Genomic DNA, 21694 nt, shown 5'->3' on the forward strand with positions numbered 1-21694 from the left:
TAGTTTGTAAATATATTCATACTCTACGCGGGTAAAGCCGCGGGTAACAGCTAGTAATTCATAAAATAATTTATTCATAAATAACCTTTCTTTACATTATCATATAAATATACATAAAATTTAAGTAATGACCTAAGGTTTTCTCAAGTTAAATACTTTAAATATTAAATAGCTCAGTTTAGATTCGATGAAGTCATCACTTCTGTCGGGCGCGGGCGTCCCGAGACGCACTTGTTTTTTAATTATTACCTCGTTTATTGTACGAAATATAATTTCATACAGCTGCGCTTTTTTGGAAAAAAAAATCTATTTTAGGCATCAAACTTAACATTCGAAAATTGTAATCTTCCTTTACCTGTAAATAAAATACCTTAGTAATTATTTAGTAGCGTAATAAATTACATACATAGTGTTACATAGTTACAAATTTTATTGCGAACGTTAAAATATACGTTAAGTTTTACATACAATAACCGTTCTCTAATGCGCCAATTAGAACCGATGTGATTATGTAGATAGAATACGTGAATCACAACCAAGAACCATTTATTTTTGTAACAAATCCGATGGTGAATAAGAAGAAATATTCATTGTTAATAGGGCTAACCTACTCGATGGTAGGGATTTCTGCAAACCCTGGGTACCCCTACTTCACACCTTGTCTCGTCAAACTTAAATACGTGGTATTGGTATGTTCCGGTTTGAAGGGCGAGAGAGATAACATCTTAGTTTGATAATTGACGATTTAAGAAATGATTGATATTTCTTATAATGGTTATGTCTATAGTCGGTAGTGATCACTTGTTAACCAGTCTACATATAGTTAGGTACCACACACTCATCAGATATTCTACCTCCAAACAACAATATGTAGTAGCTCTAATGGATTACTAACTTAATGTTACTTCAACTATATTCAATAATTTATTCAAAGATATGTAAGGAATGTATTCCATTTACAAAATGGATTATGATACACTACGACAGCTAAATAAAAAATTAATTAATGTTTTTTTTTTTGTTTAGTTTTATGTTGAGATTATTGAGCCAAAGATCTGACATTATTATGCCAATGATAATTAATCGGGATGTTATAAATAAACGCAATGGCAAAAAATTAAAAAAATATATTATTTTTTGCTCTCTAAAATTTATTCTTAACCAAACATATGACAGTTATTTTTTATAAATTATTGCAACCAACAGTATGGAATGAGCCAACACCATGCTATGGTGTATGAAAGCCGATATCAGTAACCGCGTTACAGCTAACATGTTCCCCTCATGTATCTAATTACTAAATACTTATTTTTTATATTATAATTATCTGGAACTGTATACGCAGACAACGGGTTTCATTGTTATTTATAAATAAAATATTATTTATTTGAATACTAGTTAGCCGGGACGGCTTCACACGGATTTACATAAAACTTTTTCATAGTTATTTACATTATAATACATACTATAAATCTATTAAATCAAGTAGTAAATCTATCTTAAAGTAAAGTCACCTCCATATTTCAGTAAATTTTCACAAAATCTCAATAAATTATACACCTAAACCTTCCTATTGGTGACACCCGTATAGAAAAATTTGTCCGGTAATTTTTGACTGACGGTGGACGGACTTTGTTTTATAATAGGCATAGTACATAGAGAAAGGCACAATGATTACATCTTGAAATAGGTTACTTAATCTTATTAAAAAAAACACATGACAGTATAATATACCAGTCAATTAAGCTACCTGAGCGTGAATGATTATTTTAATTTTGTTGATCAATTTCGTTGTACGATAGGTCTGCTTAAGCTGGATGGAATTAGCTTGTTGATATACATACTGATGTAGCGAACAGCAATTAAAATGAAATAAAAAAATACATAAATCATATATTTTTATTTTTACCATAAATTATTATACAAAACAACTACAGAATTATTGATAGACGTGTACTATAATGGTAACCGGTCGCCGTATTGTCAACCGAGACAGGCCGGTTTTACATGCAGCCAACAAATATTATTCCAACACTCGACCAGTGCCTGAAAACAAGACCAGAGATCCTCATAAATGTGGAATCATATTTTGTCATATCGGGTATTTGTTGTTTTATAACGTTGGTTCCGCAGCTTCAGCTGTTTGTTTTTCCCCATATATACCGGTACTTTGGAACATCCATGTTCAGACCTAACAGTACAAAATCGAGAGCTTTAATAATATTATCGTAATATGCTTTCAACTAAAAACTTTAACCTTTTTTTAGTCCGAATAAATTATAAATTTTAAAAAGCGTTTAAAATATATTGATGCAATTCCTTATAGAAAATGTCTTATATCTGAGGAAAATTTTAATTTACAGACAATCAATGCTGATTGAAAATAATAATAAAATATAGATACGTTTATACTTTATCAAATTTAATTTCAATCGGCTGTGTGATGTAAGAATAATTTAAACGTAAACGTATTTAATCATATTTAATATACATTTTTATTAAAAAACAATTTTGATAATTACATACACAGAGATAGCATTTAAAAAAAAATGTAACCTAATCGTATGAATATTTTAGTTCTATTTATGACCAGGAAAAAAGTGTGATGATCATCAAATTTTAAAATGTGCTTACAAAACTTAAAGATATTTGTCAATCGTACACAAACGAAACCGAAGCGTACAAATATACCTTTAAATCCCAAGCGTGCAGTTCATACCGTCCGTATGTACATAAAATAAAGCCAGTATAAAACAGGCACCGCGGAGGTTTCGCGGTACTCGCTCGTGCAAGGTCAAGTGTGAGAGTCATTGCTCTACGACGCGCATCTGGATACCTTCATCGACTTCGGTGAGTACATTTTTTGAGTTTGTCTCATTTCTGATTATGTTTACTGTATAATATTATGACTCAGGATGATTATGAGTTCGACGTTTCATTTGTATTAATTTTAAATTTAGATTTAACTTATCGTTGACATTTCTATCAATATCTTATAGTAATCAGTAATTAATTATTATTTTTTTACTACAATTTATAAATTTGCTATTCTATTTTATACTATTGTAGAATACAAACTAAATAAAACCACTTGAAATCAACGAAAAACAAATTAAACTTAAACAATATCTCTTATAACATTTTCTTAAAAGGAGAAAGAAGATACTTGGTCACTAGTGAAACAAACTGGCTTTAAAAAACACAAGTATAGGATAAGAGATATCTAATATTTAATAGTTTGTTTTGGTATTACGCAATAATTACTTAACTAATTCAATTTAACTTTGATTTAGGACTTTATGCAAGCTCGTCTCGATATATTTTAAGCACATAACATTAATTCTCCAGTTCAACAACAATACTGTGTATTGCTGTATTCCAATTTGAAGTATTTGTGTGCCAAAGTATTAACAGCCACAAGGGGCATAAAATTTACTACACATGGTTAGTTTTGCCTCGGTAAAGGATGCTGGTATTTCTGGGACCATCATTAATAAGTGACCCATTATTTTGACTCCCTTAGTATATGAAATAAAAAAATACATACAGAAATATTTTATATATGTCCATAGAAAGAATATCCTTACTGTAAATTTCGTAAATGTAAACACTTCGATACCAAAAAAACTTGCTCTAAATCCACAAGCCAATCACTATACGAAATTTTAAATATTTACTTCGCATAAGAGAACAATGTAATATATTTTTTGCAAAGTTAATATTCAATACCGTTAATTAATAATACAAATATGTTAAACTCGTAACGGTTGTTTGTTCAACAACGATTTTTATTTAAAAACCTATAATAGCAAATTAAATATAAGTATTAAAACTATTGTTGTCTTTTTTTTTCAAATGATTTATTTCATCTAAATTACGATGACATAAAATTATAAACATTGGTGATAAATATAATCTTCTATAGCTTCTATAAGGAAATATTTGTTTACCGAATCTTACAACATATTACATAAACACAAATTGATAGACTAAGAGATTTATTAATTAATCACAATTGCTAACTCAAAGGCATGTTAAATATTGAACTAAAACTAGGTAGCAGATAGCAATACTGTTTTTTTATAAATACTTTATCTGAAGAAACAGGTACACATTTTATATGAACTAAACTATTCTAAACGTTTAGTATGGCTACGAGATTCATTCTATCGGATATCCGAAAAAAAATCTATCCGAAACTAGAGTAGAGAGTAGCTAAAATTGTTTTTCTGTGATTACACCTAAGACCAAATAATAGCCTACAAATAAATTCACATTGTTACCTTTTAATTTTCTCTCATACAACTTCTAAATATACAAATATACGTAATTGAAACATTCCGAAACAATTGGTTAATCCGAAATAATTTCGTATCCGTAACCGTATCTGAAACCGGTAAAACGGTTTAAGCTTTAAGCTTTTAGCTTTCGCAAATGTTTTTGATGTCACGTACAATATTGTATAGACTAAAACATAATGCAACTATTCAATAACATTTCAAAGCACAATATCATACAAAAACAATTAAACAAAAAAAAACTTTACAATCAGACCATCGCAAGATATTTCTTAAGACGTAAAGATTCAGATAGAAACCAGTCCATAATTATACTCTATACAATAATTCCATCAAAGTGGACATTATTATGATCCTTATGTTGATGTATTACGGACTAAGGATTACATAAGATTTCATCTGTTGCCTACCGTACAAGTTAAAATATAACCTGTTGTACTTTAATGAGACCTTGAAGGGCGATGATGAACTCCGCGCATGTGAGGGCTTATAAAGTTTTATTTTCTTCGTCATCTTTTCGCACGTGACCTGACGTTTTGGATTCAGTGAAATATAATCCCATACAATACAAATAGTCATATATGTATAAGGATCGATATTACTACAACTGCGAGGTAACTTAGTTACTTAACATAGATATAAATTTATATATCTAATTATAAGCGAAATACCAATCATCTCAAGATACCCAGAACTAAATTTTGAAAATGGGAAGTTTAACTTTGTATGTATTTTACCCGTACGAAGACGGGATAGAGAATTAGTACATCATATTTTTATGACCCAAATTTATAGAGATCTAAAAGCTCAACAAGCTTGGTTTGTTTCGAGTTTCAGATTGTGCTTATAGTATAGAAATCAGTGATAGCGCATGCGTTGTACAGCCATAGGAACAACTGTATATTCAAAAAAATTTAAACAAATACTTATGACAAATACCTTATACTATATGCCTTTTCATATGCACAGGAACACGTGTGAAGTAATAATGTATAAGTTTTATAATACTTATAATGAAAGATTTCTGATATAAGATCAATTGATCATTTTATCAAAGGACATACTATCTACCGCCAAACTTATAATGAAACAAGTAAAATGCAAGATTAAAACTAAAGCAAATAAACTACCATACATATTTCCTTTAAGCTTTTTAATGATTTTTTAATTTTTTACAATTGCATTCTGCAAGTTGCATTTTGAACCTAGGCAGTAAGCAGTCCATCACTGGACATAATATGCCTCTCTGAGTGCACCATTCCGGGTCGTCCACCTTCCGCATCCTGTCGGATTACGCCAACTGATTCTGAGCTTAAAATTCCTGTGACTTTTTATTGCCAGGCCTTTTTAAGTCTGGTCTATTTTTTTCTAAACGAATGCTAGGTTTTTGATGAATAAGTAAATGTTTTATATTGAGAAAAAAAAACCACCTTTTAATAATTTACGTTTTCCATATTATACAAAGGTAGTTGAAAGCTTTTATGTAATATATGCCTGCATCAGAGCCTTCACCGTTTACTTTGAACATTTACAGTACTACAAAGGGACTTAATATTTAAAGAAGGGTTAAACATAATTTATTTGTAAAATTTTAATGATTAGTAACTCCATTATTTTCTCTGTTCTGCATAATTAATAGCATTAAATTTTATTTAATTAAAAAAAAAAATTCAAAGTTCAATAAAGGTCACTGTCTTTTTTTATGAACATAGTTGTATTGATTTACTAACACAAAATTGACTACCTTGTAAAACTATTCGATATATGTATTAATAAATAAGGTTTAATACTATGCAATACCGAAACATCGAGAGAATAGATATTGTCCCAAATGCAATAGTAAGAGTCTCTGCATTACACATTCCAAGAATTGCCTGCGTGAGTATATATAGTGCCTCCACAGATAAAATATTGTAATAGAAAATAAGATAATTATATCCTCTTTGGAGACACGAGAAATGAAAATATATTATAGTGAACTAGTGTATATTCCTGTGTTGGCACTTTCTTGTTATCTAACTGACATATGAAATGGGAGGTAATCTGCCATAACTGAAGATAGCTGAAACATGACTCAAATTTATGTTTTTTAAAGTATATTTATTTATGTATTTGGAAGGCGGACAGACCAATATGCCACCTGATGCTCAGTGGTCACCAGCGCCAATAGATATTGGCGCTGTAAGAAATCTTAACTATTCCTTACATGATACCAATACGCCACCAACGTGGGAAGATAAGATGTCCCTTGTATCTGAAGTTATACTCACACATCCTGGAAAACAAAATACAAATTACTGCTGTTTGGCGGTAGAATATCTGATGAGTGGCTGTTATCTACCCAGACTTGCACAAAGCCCCACCCGGTCAATTTTATTGAATAACTCTAAACATAAATAAGATTTAAATATGTTTGTGTTATACCTTAATTTTATTTATGCCAAGGGAGTAAGAAAACAGCGGTTTCTTTACAATATTCATGTCAAAATAAAAATAATCAAAGAAGAACATTTCGGGCACCCGTAGAATTTTGTCATTGATATAGTACAAGCAACTTGACAAAATACGAAAAAACCTTAACTTTAAAATTACGGTTTGATTCCGTTTATAATAATCGCGAGCTATGGTTTTTCTGTAGAATAAAGTGTACGTGTTGACACAACTATTCTCCCATTTATAATGGTAGCAATTTCTTTCGGAAGCAATTTCGATGGAATTCTTTTTTTTTTTCATTAAACAGTTTTTTAATGGCCACTCGTACTTTGAATCGTTTATGGCATTCGAACGTGACGACTTCGAATGCTTCAGCAAAAAACTTCACAGATATTTTTAAAAGCTCATTGATTTGTTCTTTAAACTGCGGTAAATTTTGGCATATTTATTGAATTTATATTAAATTTATGGTCAGTAAATTGCAGAGCATATTGGCGTTATATGTATCTTGCATAGGTAAAATAAATGTTCTATCAGAAAACATTTCTAAAGGTAAAATAGAAACAAATATTAACCTATAAAAGCGCTGGGCGATCGTGCTGTTCGTCTTTTTTGGTCGACTTCAAAAATAAATAAATATTGGACACCACATGCATTACTCTGATCCCGATGTAAGTAACAAAAAGCACTTGTGTTATGGAATATCAGAAGTAACGACCACAAACACTCAGACCCAAGACAACATAGAAAACTAATGAACTTTTTCTACGTGGAATCGGGCGGGAGTCGAACCTGGGACCTCGGAGTGGCGTACCCATGAAAACCGGTGTACACACTACTCGACCACGGAGGTCGTCGAAAAAAGGAGGATTTTATTAATTTAGAAGATTTTAAGTCAGAACCCGGGATTTGTGCGAGCTCACCTGGGTAGGTACCATTAGCAACTGCCACGAAACAGGATTACTGTTGTGTTGTTGTGTTCCTGTTCGGGTAAGTGAGCAAGTGTACATGCACAAGGGACACAACATCTTAGTTCCCAATATTGGTGGCGAATTGGCGATGTAAGGTATGATTACATGTTATATACAATATAAACACACACAACTTCCAATAATCAACATAATATTGAGACATATCTATAGGTTGACTGGAAAAAAATTAGCAGTAATGTACCCAGGAAAAGATACCAGGTTATCAAGATAATGCAGCCTTATAAGCGAAGGAGACTGTTAAAAAAGATTACATCAAAATAAATTAACGTATAATATCCAACCTCCTTGGATGAAATACATAATACACTAGCGTCGTAGAGAAAAGAAAAAAATCTTAAAAATCTATTGAGTGCTCAATTAAGTTAAAACTGTGTCTAATTGGAGAAGCTACGATTGTGATATTATAACTGTTATGTGTAATGACGCTACGGTAAATTGATTGTATTGTTAGTATTGCGTTATAAAAATAATACAATAAAAGAAAAAAAAAAAACGGTCAAGTGCGCGTATGACTCACGCTCCGAGGGTTCCTTACCGTAACGTATTATAAAACCACTCACTAGTGCGTGAAAAGTCTATGAGAAAGATAAAAGCCTAAAGGGCTATATTTATTAAGCTAGCTATGGTGATGTCGGCCTTAGTATATGATATTAATTTGAACATCTCGTGACATAAGTTTACGTATTTTCTATATAACAGTGTGTCTATATGGCACATTATCGAGTCACTCGAACGGATAATAATAGAAGAATTCTGCTTTTTTCATCTTGAAATACGGATTCTCAACCGTAATCCTTTTAATAATAGGCTTTAATCACTTTGACATAAAACAAAAATAATAAAAAAATTAATATAAATTTGAAGCAAATGAATAGTTCATAAACATTGGCGATGTTAGAAATAATAACTATTGCCTGTAGACGACTTGGGAACATTCAAAAAAAGAGCGTACTCTTTCCTAAAAAGCCGGCAACGCACCTGCAACCCCCCTGGTGTTGCAGATGTCCATGGGCGGTGGTAATCACTTTCCATCAGGTGAGCCTCCTGCTCGTTTGCCCCCATGCCCATATAACATTAAAAAAAAAGATACGCTGGCTCACTCACCCTTCGCTGTTGTATTGCTGTTTGGTGGTAAAATATGTGATGAGTCCCTTCTAGGGTCTGCACGAAGCCAAATCAAGTGAATGTGAAATGTGTCTAAATTATTATGATTTAAGAAATAAACAAAGCAGTGCGATTCTGTTGTAATTCACCTATCTCACTCGTGAAACGTTGACAAGCGACTTATAGTGTAACGTTACTTTGTAATCAGATAGTATAGTCATTATAGCATATTACTTTCTGCCATTTCACGCACGTGTTCTCGGAGTTTCGAGAGTTTGCTTACAGTATAGCTCTATTGATCAGTGATCTATATGCGAGTAGTTGATTTACTTATAGCAAAAAGATAATTTATTTCTCACAGGACAACACTATTGGTATATTCAGAAAATAATCCAAAAAAATAACAATGATAGTGGACTCAGTATTTGTTGATTTCTAGGCTATGCAGAATATACATAAATTTAATTGTACTTTATTGACATACTCTGCAATTCAAATGGCGGAACAGAGTAACTACTGAGTTTCTCGGCGGTTTTTCCCGATAGAATCTACTTTCAGAGCCGATGGTATTTTTACATTTAATTCAATACTGTAACACGACGATTCAAAGTAGGCTCAAAACTACTTGAATGAAGAATATTTTGATTTTGATAATTCATCATTACAGACATTCATATATTCATACGTTTTATATTTTGTATGAACGTGTCATTACTCTTAAATAATAATTGTTTCAGAAAATGTAATTGAAATAAAATTTTATAAAATAATTATTATACTTTGTTAATAAAAAATATATTTTTTTAAATAGGGGTATTTTTATTCTTCACTTTGATGAAAAAACACAAAAAGCGTACACGAAAATACTTAATTTTCAGCCATTCAATTGTGACGGAATACGTTTACAAGATCGTCACAAATTAACATATCAAATTAAATAAAAACCTTTCTGAAATAATATATACTTTTACTTTTTTTTCAATACATTCGCAAAGTGTAAAATATTCAAATATAATAATAAAAACTCAATAACTTTTCATCTGTGTTTGAATTCAGATCCTCGGATCATCCGGCCTTATATCTAGACCAACGAGGCAGTCGAATAACATGATAATATTAAAACAGCTCTGAAGCCAAACTAAGTCAGCGCTATTAATGAACATGGAAAGCAACAATAGCTTTACCGCTACAATCACAGGCCCTTGAGGCTAAACTGATACATTTTCTAATGCGTGTGTAATGTTCGCCTGACGCGGTGAGCAAACTGTAATCAGTTAATGCTCTGAGCTGTTAGACAACTCCGCTCAAACATGTCCATTGAGCGGCTTCGTGGAATGCCTTTATTTTATAACGGACGGCTGTTAAAACCAATAGTATATACTACGTACAAGTATCTTAACATAAACCTTTCTATCAAATAAAGTCAAAGATCTTTATTAAATATAAGAAGCATTATCATGAAAATGAAACTGAAACCGGTTCGGAAATAAACACCTCAGATATGAGAAGAGAGAATCTCAGCCATACGTTTCTTGTTTTAGTCTTTGTTTTATCTATCTGTCTATATAATCTATCTTATATATAAAATTATTTGTTGGTATATCAATTTGAAATTAATTTTTGATAAAATATGTTTAGTCTGTTGTAACTCGGCCCTAGATGCCGCAGTACATCAACATGTATAGCTACCTTTCAACGGATGCCATAACTATTGGCAAGTATATTATTGCTCGGGAAACTTTAAACCTCAATTGCCAAAAGTACCATATTAGCGGTTAAGCTTTTCTTCCATTCCACTGACGGTATGTACCTATATATACATATAGGACAACTGCGTGTCTCTTTCGTTAGACAACATGTACTCAGTAGAAATTTTATAAGAGAAAAATACTTACTAATATAATATAACATTAATTATCGACCGCGGCTTCGTTAATGTTTTAAGGACTAGTCGTCAGTTGTTAAGTATAAAAAAAGCCGAAGTCGTTCCTTGGAATTGTAGTATAATTTATGCCTAATTTCATCAAATCCGGTTCAGTTGTTTTACCGTGAAAGAGCAACATACAGATAGACAGACGAAGTTATCTTCGCATTTATAATATAAGTATATAGTCCATGATACCACATCATATGCAGCAATCTGACAATGGTAATGTCTGACTGTCTCCTCTCCATTTGATAGGGTAAAGAGTTCATTCCACTACCCTGTAATCAGCTATTTAATTAGCTTGTATGTAATGCTTTATATTAGTTAATTTAAAAATATTTTGATAAAATTTAAAAAAAAACTTTAATTATCTGTATCATTCTCGTTATTCTATACATATGTTTAATATAATTATTGATGTTGAGTTTTAATAAAACAAATAGATTATTAGTTTATATTCTCTTGTATCGCGCGCTTGTCTGTTGCGCTTCGTTAGGCGTAAAACATATCCTTCTTTTTCTTTATAACATAATCCCAACTTATGTTATACTAGCGACCCGCCCCGGCTTCGCACGGGTGCAATGCTGATGCAAAATATACAACAGAATGTCTTTATATACAACGTTCACGGCTTTTCAATCAGTTCAGGGCCATATTGATCTATATTAAATGCACAATGTATTTAAGTTACTTAATTATATAAGCATTAAAATGCTGTATGTCTTAAAATCGCTTCGTAAATATGCCAGCGTTTCTCGTTAAAAGTAAAGAATTAAAACTGTCTATTGTAGGTTATCCGTAAGAGTTAGATATATATCGTCTGGCTAGGTACCACCCACTCATCAGATATTCTACCGCCAAATAACAGTACTCTGTATTGTTGTGTTCCGGTTAGAAGGGTGAGTGAGCCAGTGTAATCACAGGCACAAGGACATAATATCTTAGTTCCCAAGGTTGGTGGCGAATAGGTGATTTAAGAAATTGTTAATATTTCTTGCAGCGCCTTTGTCTATGGGCGGTGGTGACCACTTACCATCAGGTGGCCCATATGCTCGTCCGCCAACAAATGGCATGTAGCGCAAAAAAATGTGTTTAGTTACGTTATCAGTGTTTCTCTACTATATTATGCATGTGCTTTAAATATAAACCACTCTCTTGAATCAATCTATCTATTAAAAAAAACGCATCAAAAACCCGTGACGTAGCTATAAATATCTAAACACACATAGGGACAGACAGATGGCGGGAAGCGACTTTGTTTTATACAATGTAGTTAAATGCAAATTCCTACACACACAACCGATAATCAAGAAATTTTGCATATGCATTGTCAGGGTTAACCTATATATATATATATATATATATATATATATATATATATATATATATATATAGTCACCTGACGTAAAAACCACGTAGATACGCAGTCGGAAACTATTATAATATCTCATCATAACCCGCCCAGTCGTCATAAAATAATTAAATGTTTATTAGACATCAACAAAAAATAATTTACAATGTTGGAAAAATATGTTCAGTAACATTCTATCGTATAACGGAACTTCTATATATTTAATACAACATCATAAACTAGCGTGTAATTCATAACTGAGAGAATTTTTTACTCATCACACATAACTATTATCAAAATAACACCGTTATTTTAATCTTACAAAAACTACCATCATCTTTGATTGCCCGTTAATAATTTGTACGCAAAGTTTGTGTATTCCAATGGAAGTATGAAAAAGATAAACAAACCCTAGATTTACGTATTTCATGCGATTTACTAATAACACAGCGATATTGTGCACTACTAAGAGTTTATGATTAGTATTTATAGTATTAGTATTTATAAAACAACACTATTGCAGTTAACTACTTATTACAATTTTAATTTTACTTCCAACATACCGATAATAGTTTCATCGACGTTCAAAACGCCCACATTTTCGCAAATCCATAGTGAATATCATAGATTTATCAAGCTCTCGACCAATGATATTGTGTCAATTTGCTGTCAAATGTTGTTTACTTGGCTTTTTTCCTGTTATGGATGTTATGGTATGATTTGGAAATATAATCGTCAACCAATCTTTCGCTGTTTGCTCTCGGTATAATCACATAATAGCACAGATGATAAAACTTTAATAACCAGAGCTCTCTTTTAAATTAGCATCAAATTACAATGACGCAAACGATAAGTTATTACGACAAAAAATAATAAATAGAATCGTAATAATTTAATTAACAATAATAATATACTGGACATAAAAAATAATCTAATAAAAAGGAAAATTCAAAAAGAAATCAATCTATGTTAAATAAAATAATAAATTTGCCGTTTCGGAACGCATGTGCAACAACGAAATTGATGTATATTTAAAGAATTTATAATTAAAGTAAAACTAATACATAAATAATTATAAAACATAGCGTCTTTTGTTTATCAAATATATATTCGTTTTTATTATTAGTTATTCAAGCGTCGATAGCGCAATGGTTTAAGAGCCGCCTAGCTATGTGAAAAGTCGTAGGATCGATCCCGGCCCCTCGGGCTGTTATCTTCTCAATTCCTAGCAAGCTTTAGGCTTAATTAAAGAGATAAATAGGTATATTAGTAATTCCTTAAATAATAATGATATAAAACAACCACGAGCGACAGCGGAAAGGAGACACGGCGGCATAAAAAACAGTTATGACGTAGGCCGTTACTGCAATATATTATTAAATTCACAATATAACTAATTATAGACATAATTAATTTGTATTTTATATATAGATGGGTCCTACTGGCGTTTATAGTGTCACTGGGCGGGGGACCTCACTTCAACTTTGCTTTGAAATAGATCTCCAACTGCAAATGACGTCTCCTATAAGATCTCAGATATACGTATCGAACAGATAGCTCATGCACAAAGCACTTTATTAATAACACAAAAAATATACCTTTTGGAATGTCTTCTTATAATTGTATATGAATTATGTGTAGTAATATTCTTGGTAGTATAAATAGAAATAGAACGAAAACATTCATCAGATATGATAATGTACAGTACTAGGTATTGTCGTGTTCCGGTTTGAAGAGTGAGTATCTACAAGCTCAAGGGACATAACATCTTAGTTCCCGAGGTTAGTGACGCAATGGCGAAGTAAGAAATAATTAAAATTTCTACCACCGCTAATATAATATAAAATTGTAATTGTATTTCTTTATGAAATAGGCTGACGGGCAAATGGCACCTGATGGTAGGTGGTCACCTACGCCCATAGATATCGGCACATAATAATTCCTTGCATCTCCAATACGCCCCCAACCTTGAGAAGGCAAAAGAAATTGCAGCAAAAACTTCGTCAAAAGAAAACTTCCAAACCGGCAAAGTCGCGATACAAGCGAGTCACGAATATCAGATTATCATTTTACATATACTTTCAATCGGTTGTAAGCCAACGGAAAGAACTTAAGACAAACATTACGAAGCGAGCTATAAAGGATTCCGTTATTCGAACCGTACCAAATGTATAGTATAGGAATCATTTAGATTTATTACCGTTGACCTTCAATTTAATGATATACTGCACATATGCCGCACTTGCGACTTCGTCGGTGTGAACTCAGGTATGGAAATAAGGTTTATTCGTTAATTGCCACTTTTCTTAATGATTTTTACAAGTTTTAATTTTCTTTTACGTCCCATTATCTTTGTATGTATCTTTGTATACTAAACGGAATTTAAGGATCTTCTGAGATTGGTGACTTTTATTTCAGTTTTATGTATATTTTATACAATTATATGAGGCTAGCTGAATCTGCGGCTTTACCCGTGCGAAATTTATAAAACAAAAACTTTTTGCCCTCCGTTTTACCCTCCTTAGAGGTGGAGTTTAATAAAAATCCGTTTCTTAGCGGATATGTACAACCCCATAAGAAACCTACCTGCCATATTTTAAGTTTGTAGGTGTTACAGTTTCAGAGATTTCGTGATTAATCAGTGAGTGGTATTTTGCTTTTATGTATATAGATTATTATAAAATGCCCTGAGAACGTCCCAGCTGAGCCCAGAACTGCTTCTCCCTTTGAGGAGAAAGTATGGAACTAATGCCAACACGGTGCTCAATTGCGGAAACAGGGCAGAATAACATCGGTTTCTCCACGATGTATTCCATCAGTGCCGAGCATAAGATGAATTTTACATGAAAGGTGGTTAACCGGATTTGAATTTGTCTAAGATATACATTGCCTAGCCACTAGGTTACTTTGGTTCTACTAATTTATTTCTTCTAATTAATGGTATTCATAATTAATTACTATACGTAGTAGAATATATCCTGCTTTCATATTCAGCTCAGCTGACAGCGCATATTTAAACGTACTGTCTCCATTCCAACAGCAAACGTATTCTTGAATTGTAAAAAGCTTTGGAGGACCAATAAATGTTAACATACGACTAATATATCTCTCCAATTAAAAACGTTTATCCATCACGGTTTTCTTGCTAAGCAAAAGGCTGACCAATCAACGTCAACCCTGTTTCTCGTATAATAAATACTTGTCAAAGATACTATTTATTATTCCTACAAGTATCTTAACAGCGACATATCTTATAACTAGCTGTTACGTGCGGTTTCACCTGCGGTAGACGGGATATTATTGCTACAATTTAGTTAATGTTCCATACCTGTGGATCGTGTTGTAATGTTAAGTAGTCTATAATTGTGAATGATCTTAATAAATAGGCTTTCTAACGCAAAGAAATCCATTCTCAAGATATACGTCAGTCGGAGCCCTAGAATGAAAGACCCCACGTCCGGTGATTTCATAAAATCAACAAAAAAACATTTCTTCTTGAGCTCAGTTCGTTCGAACTAACGAACTCTAAGTAATAGTTTTACAGCTTTATTGTATTAGCATAGATATATAATTACATTGCCATAAGAAAAATATTTATCTATATAAATTGAATTATTTAACGTACTTTATCAGGTCTATATATATTAGGTCCTTACATATGAAATTGGCGTTTTTGCGGGAGGAATATAAAGTTTTTTTTTTTTTGTAAAATATATTTAATGAGTCAAAGTACGCATCGTTGTTATCTATGCACTTATGCCATCTCATAGGTAGTTTTTTGATCCCTTTACTAAAAAAGCTATGGGGGCGAGAATCAATAAACTCTATGAATGCGGTTTGGACTGCCACATCGGAGTTGAATTTTTTTCCTTGTAAGAAGTTGTCCAAATTCCGGAAAAAATTGTTAACTGTTGGAGCAAGGTCCGGGGAGTAAGGTGGATGTCCCAGACATTCGAATTGTAGGTCATCTAACTTAGTGGTTTTTCGTTGTGCAGTGTGTAGTCTTGCGTTGTCGTGAAGCAGCAGTGGCCTAAAGCGATTGACCAATCTCGTTTGTTTAGCAGCTAGATCTTCCTTCATGGTTTGCAGTTATTGACGATAGATATCTGCCGTAATCGTTTGGCCAGATTTTAGAAAGCTGCAGTGAACGACACCGGCCCTAGTCCAACAAACACTCACAAGTAACTTTTTCAATTTTCGAGTCAATTTTCGTTTTGGGCAGGATTCAGCTGAGTCTCCAGGGTTCAGCCATTGCGACGAGCGCTTCCGATTATCGTACAGTATCCACTTTTCATCACATATAATGATTCGATTTAAAATCCCTTCATTATTGTTTTGGTTGAGCAAAGTAACACAGCAGTCGACGTTTACACGTTCGATTTACTCAATTCATGATGGTCCCAAGTTTTTTACTTTCCCAATTTGCTTCTAGTTTGATTAATACAGTTTTATCACTTACCCCGAAGCCTGCAGCTGTCTCTGAAGTACTTTGCGATGGATCCGCTTCCACAATAGCCTTTAATTCTTTATTTTCCACTTTGGTCTCCAGCCGTCCACGGTTTTGGTTTTGAAGGTCGAAATTTTCAGAACTAAAACATGGAAACCAAAAACTAAAAACTTCTTTTGCGACACCAGCGCCGTACACATCATTAATCCTTCGAGCTGTTTCTGCAGCACTGGTGCCACAGTAGAACTCGTACTCATAAATATACCGAAATTTCATGTTTTCCATTGTGCGGCAATAAGCGACGCCATTTGAATTCAGAATTCTTAACCAAAGAGGAAATATTTCAGATTTAGAGGTCAGTACGATAAAACGCTAATTTAATATATAAGGACCTAATATTAAGGTAAATATCAAAATTTTAGTATTCAATACTTATAATATCTTACAGATATTTATAAGATATCACAAGATCAGGGGTGTGCTAAGGGTTTAATAGTTATAAATCCTTAAGTGACCTAAAATTATTATTCTAATTAAAGTTTTTGGTAAGTATTGCGCTACTAATAAGAGGTTTTTAGGTGTTCACTTTAACAAAACCTACCCTAAGCGTAGTCAAGCCCCTCCCAAACGACCTGGATCCACCGCTATTACACATAACAATATATATGAGTAACAAATAAACTAACCTAACCTAACCAATCAAAAAATATTTCAATCAATAAAATGAATTGTACTTTATTCAAGTAAACTTTACAATAAATGCATTTTTGAATCGTCAATATTTCAATTCTACCACCGTTTCAGAAAACTAGCGAGAAGAAACGGCAAGAAACTCACAAAGTTGCTCTTTTGAATAACCAGATTTACAATAATATTAGTATTCACAATTGTTGTTCGTAATCAGTCCTGTGTCGTCAAGGCATCTTTATCCAAAAAGTATTATTTTAATGTATAAAATTTATTTAATAATAACCGTCGATTTGGTAATACATCTTCTACTTCGAAGAAGAATACAAGAATACGATACGCGCAGCTAATAATAATGGATTAATAATGTAAACCTTTAAATCTAAATCTCTAGATCTAGAACAAAGACAGAAAATCTTAAAGTTCACCGAACATTTGGAAACATTACGATAATAGCCATAATGAGACGAAATACAAATAGCCTTATATGTAGCCATACGTAAATAAACAGATGCACCCGCTTGTCTTTGCATAATATAGATAGATAAAATTAAAATTATATATGTATATCTAAAATCAATATAATATTAAAATAAAACTGTACTTTTTTAAATCTTTCAAACGAGTTTTGTTAATGTCGGTCACTGCAACACTGTTATAAACGAGCCGGTTTAATTGATTTCTAAAATCAATTCCGGTCATTTAATAACCACGAAAATAAATTTTAAGATGTCTTATAAAAAATTGCACTTGATCACTGAATGTATTAATTCTAAACCAGATTAGCTAAATAAAAAATAAAAGTGAATGGGCGTCAGCCATTGGCACATTCTCCTTTTGGAGCTACACTAATTCAAGGTACATGTGGCAGAATTTCATCCAACGATGTGTTCTTCGACCATATACGAGATGAAATATAAGCACAAATTAGGCACATGGAAATTCAATGATTTGTACCTGCAATATTAGTTTAAAATTATTTTTCAATAATTATTTTTTATTAATCAAAATAAATAAAGTGTCTATGCAAACTTCATTGGAATCATTTGAAAATACTTTTTTTTTGACATTTGTAAGCGCTTTTGTTTTAATTGAAATACTGCATTCTTATTTCAAAAATAACCAACTAATTAATCACTAGCGTCGTTTTATGTTGTCTGTGGCTACTAAATAAAATAACGGTATAGGACTTCTGCAAAGCAATAAATAAACATTCACAGGGTTAAGTGCCATGTATTGTCGTCTCTCGTACGCTCTTTTTACTTGATTTTAATTTTCAAATAAATATGTGGTTTCCAACCCGCAGCGTGATAAATATCTGCAAAATTAATGAATAATTCAAAACGTGCCTTTAGGACTAGAGAACCATTCATTATATAAACAATGAAATGGTTATTTAATAATTTAAAAGTTATGCTACATATATATCTATTTATATTAACACGCGACGCAAAAAAAATTTACCCCCTTTTATAAAAATTACGCGGATTAAGTAATATGAATTAGGACAATTAAAGTTACCAAAAAGAAGGAGTGCAGAAAATATGCATTAGAAAACCCATTAAATTAATAAAAACAACATAAAACCCTTTTGGTGGTAGGGCTTTGTCCAATCTCGTCTGATATGATCAGATATTCTACCGCCAAACAGCAGTACTCAGTACAATCAATGTTGTGTTCCGGTCTGAATTGCTTCATTCAGAATTGAATCAAATACGAGCTGTTCATTATCCTCTTTTTTTAATAATACCCATATAATACAGATTAATGAAAAATTTTCTCGATAAATGCTTCAGATGTCTGCTCTGTCTTATAGCAATTGGTCATACATTCTACTGTAAGAAGCAAAAACCCCGTCGCGATTATAATTCATGAGTGATGTTATTAAATTGATGGCAAGATAAACGTCCCATTTGATGAAGCAAAAAGAGATAGGAAGCGATTGCATTGAAATATTTTTCTTTGAATTTCTCACATTTATTACAGCTACTGTGTATATACAGTTTGGCTTGACTTCACACGACTTCGTTATACTATGAAGTATTTCATTTATTTCTCTAATAAAAAAGCAAATTACCATGTTATGTAAAAATGTTAGGTCCTTAATAAAAAAATTGACGATTTCGGACACTGGCTACTTTCTAGTGGGAACTAGTACATTCTTTTTGAAATTCCTATTTCAAATTATTATTTTTTCACAAAAAAAAAAAGAAAATAATTGTCATTTGTTTTCCCGCCATTTATTTTTCGTGATATTACTGTCTCTGTGACCACCAATAAATCGAAATTTCTCGTTATTTTTCGAATAAGATACGACTTTTGTCGTGGCATCACCTTAGCACATTTTTGTTTCCATAGTAAAGTTTTAAAATGAGCTTAAGTTTCAAATAAACCTTATGATAAATACCATAAAGTTAGGGTGAATAGATATAAAATACGTCTGACGTACAAACCACAAACCTTTCATTCGATTCAATTGAAACTTTGTACAGTCAATATAAATAGTTACGTTAGGGTTTCTGCCTTTGTACCATCAATACATCACACAGTTTTACCGCACTAAACGTATTAAATTAAATTAAAATTTGTTGACAATTATTTAGCAAAGATATCGATATTATAAACCAAAAATTGGATTATCGATATTATCGAATTGGAAAAGAATTATCGAAATATAATCATAATAATCAGCGAAGCTTTTTACGAATATTACAGATAAAATAAAAAAATAGAAAAATAAATATTTTTTTTAATTCAAGAAGCTAAAATAGTTTTTAAAATAAGATCAAATTATTTTAAATTTCCATACACTGTTAGTCATGTAGTACGCTTATATTGTTTTTTAAACCTTAAAGAAAACAAAAAACAACGATCGTGTAATAAACAGCCAGTACCATCGTGTTCCCATAATTATGTATAACAAAAAATTGTTTTGTTATGAAGGTACTAAGTTACCTATTACAGATCGTTCACCTGAGATGATTCCACGGAACGCGGTTACGTAAAAGCAACGATCTTAAATTATACGTTTTCATTATTTCTCTTTACTTTTTAGCATATAAACATGAATTTAAGAAGTTTAACTTTTGGAAGTATATCTTTTGAATAATCACATTGAGATCTACTGTGTTTTTGAATAAGATTGTGAGTGAGTGTGTGTGTGTGTCGTATGTACGTATGTGGTCTACGTTTCTATTGTCGTGTATATCTTGAATATATATACACGACAATATATACACGACATCGTGTATATCTTGTATATCTTGAATAAAATCAAATATACATGACATCGTGTATATCTTGAATACAAATTTGCCACATAATGAACAATTCATATTTATTTTATTAAAGCCTATGATATCCTGATTGATTGACTACACTTATAGCTTACGAGACAACAAATTAATTTCTCACTCGTGTAATATCTTTCAACATTACTCATTTATTGTAATACGCTGTTTTATTCATTAAATGTTATACTTATTAGAGCCAATTTGGCATAATACAATTTTCTAACACATTACGATCGTGTTCCGCGGTGAGTTTCGAATTTCTTCTCACAGAATAATCCGACTTACATTTGGAGATTTTTTGTTTGTTTTGGTTGTTTTTTGTTGAGAGTAAAAAAGGTTTTTGCGTGTTTTAAGCATTAATCGCGCGCTGTAACCGTTCTACCTTGATCTTCATCTAATCAATTTAAAGTGTGATTATTTTTAGCACACTAACACTTAAATGATAGTGCATGGTATTTAACGTTTTAATGTAGTTACTGTATTTAATTAAAAATATCTGTAATTTTTTGTGGAAAATATTTCGTACCTGAGGTTTTCACCAGGTTTAGGTATTTGAATTTAATCGTCTAATTCGAGAGTATTTTTGTTCTTTGATCACTCGAAAAAATATATAATTTGATTTATATATGGCAAATGTTTGTTGTGTTTTGTTGGTATAAGGTATTTGTCATTGGACGACACTTCTACCTCTAGACCGAGGTAGAAGATTCCAGGGTAGACACATTCTATTTTTCAAAAAAAAAAGCTTTTTACTTGATATAACAACAAGGATTTATACTATGAATATTAATCGACGAGAAATTCTCGATAGCAGCCTGGATATAGTAAATAGTTTATGGGTTTATGTTTGTAGTGAACAGAGATACAGTCCCATACATCCGAATGCACGCACACATTTACAGCTACCCATGTGATGTGGAATGTGTCATATTAAATGTGCCAAATAAAGAACTTTCCCTTTATAAATAAGTTAAAAAAAACGCCGGAATATACAGATAAAAGAAATCCTTATTAATATATTAATTTAACAATGTACGCGTGTATGTAATATGTACCCGGGGCTTGAACTCAGAGCTTCAGGTACTTTCTTGGATCAGCGAAACAGTTTTTGTATTATTTTGTTCTTTTTTGATTATTATTGTATATTACGATTATTTATAAA

General features: G+C 31.8%; 1 protein-coding gene across 2 annotated transcripts in view; it reads left to right on the forward strand.

Annotated features, from left to right (window-relative positions):
* Positions 1-2762: 2762 nt before the first annotated feature.
* Positions 2763-21694, forward strand: part of LOC113392487 (uncharacterized) — a 30344-nt gene continuing 11412 nt past the window's right edge. For both annotated transcript variants that reach the window (XM_026628948.2, XM_064221020.1), the window contains exon 1: positions 2763-2850. The gene's annotated coding sequence lies outside the window, so the exon portion shown is untranslated. The remainder of the gene's footprint in view (positions 2851-21694) is intronic.

The sequence above is a fragment of the Vanessa tameamea genome, chromosome 5, assembly GCF_037043105.1.
Source record: "Vanessa tameamea isolate UH-Manoa-2023 chromosome 5, ilVanTame1 primary haplotype, whole genome shotgun sequence".
NCBI lineage: Eukaryota > Metazoa > Arthropoda > Insecta > Lepidoptera > Nymphalidae > Vanessa > Vanessa tameamea.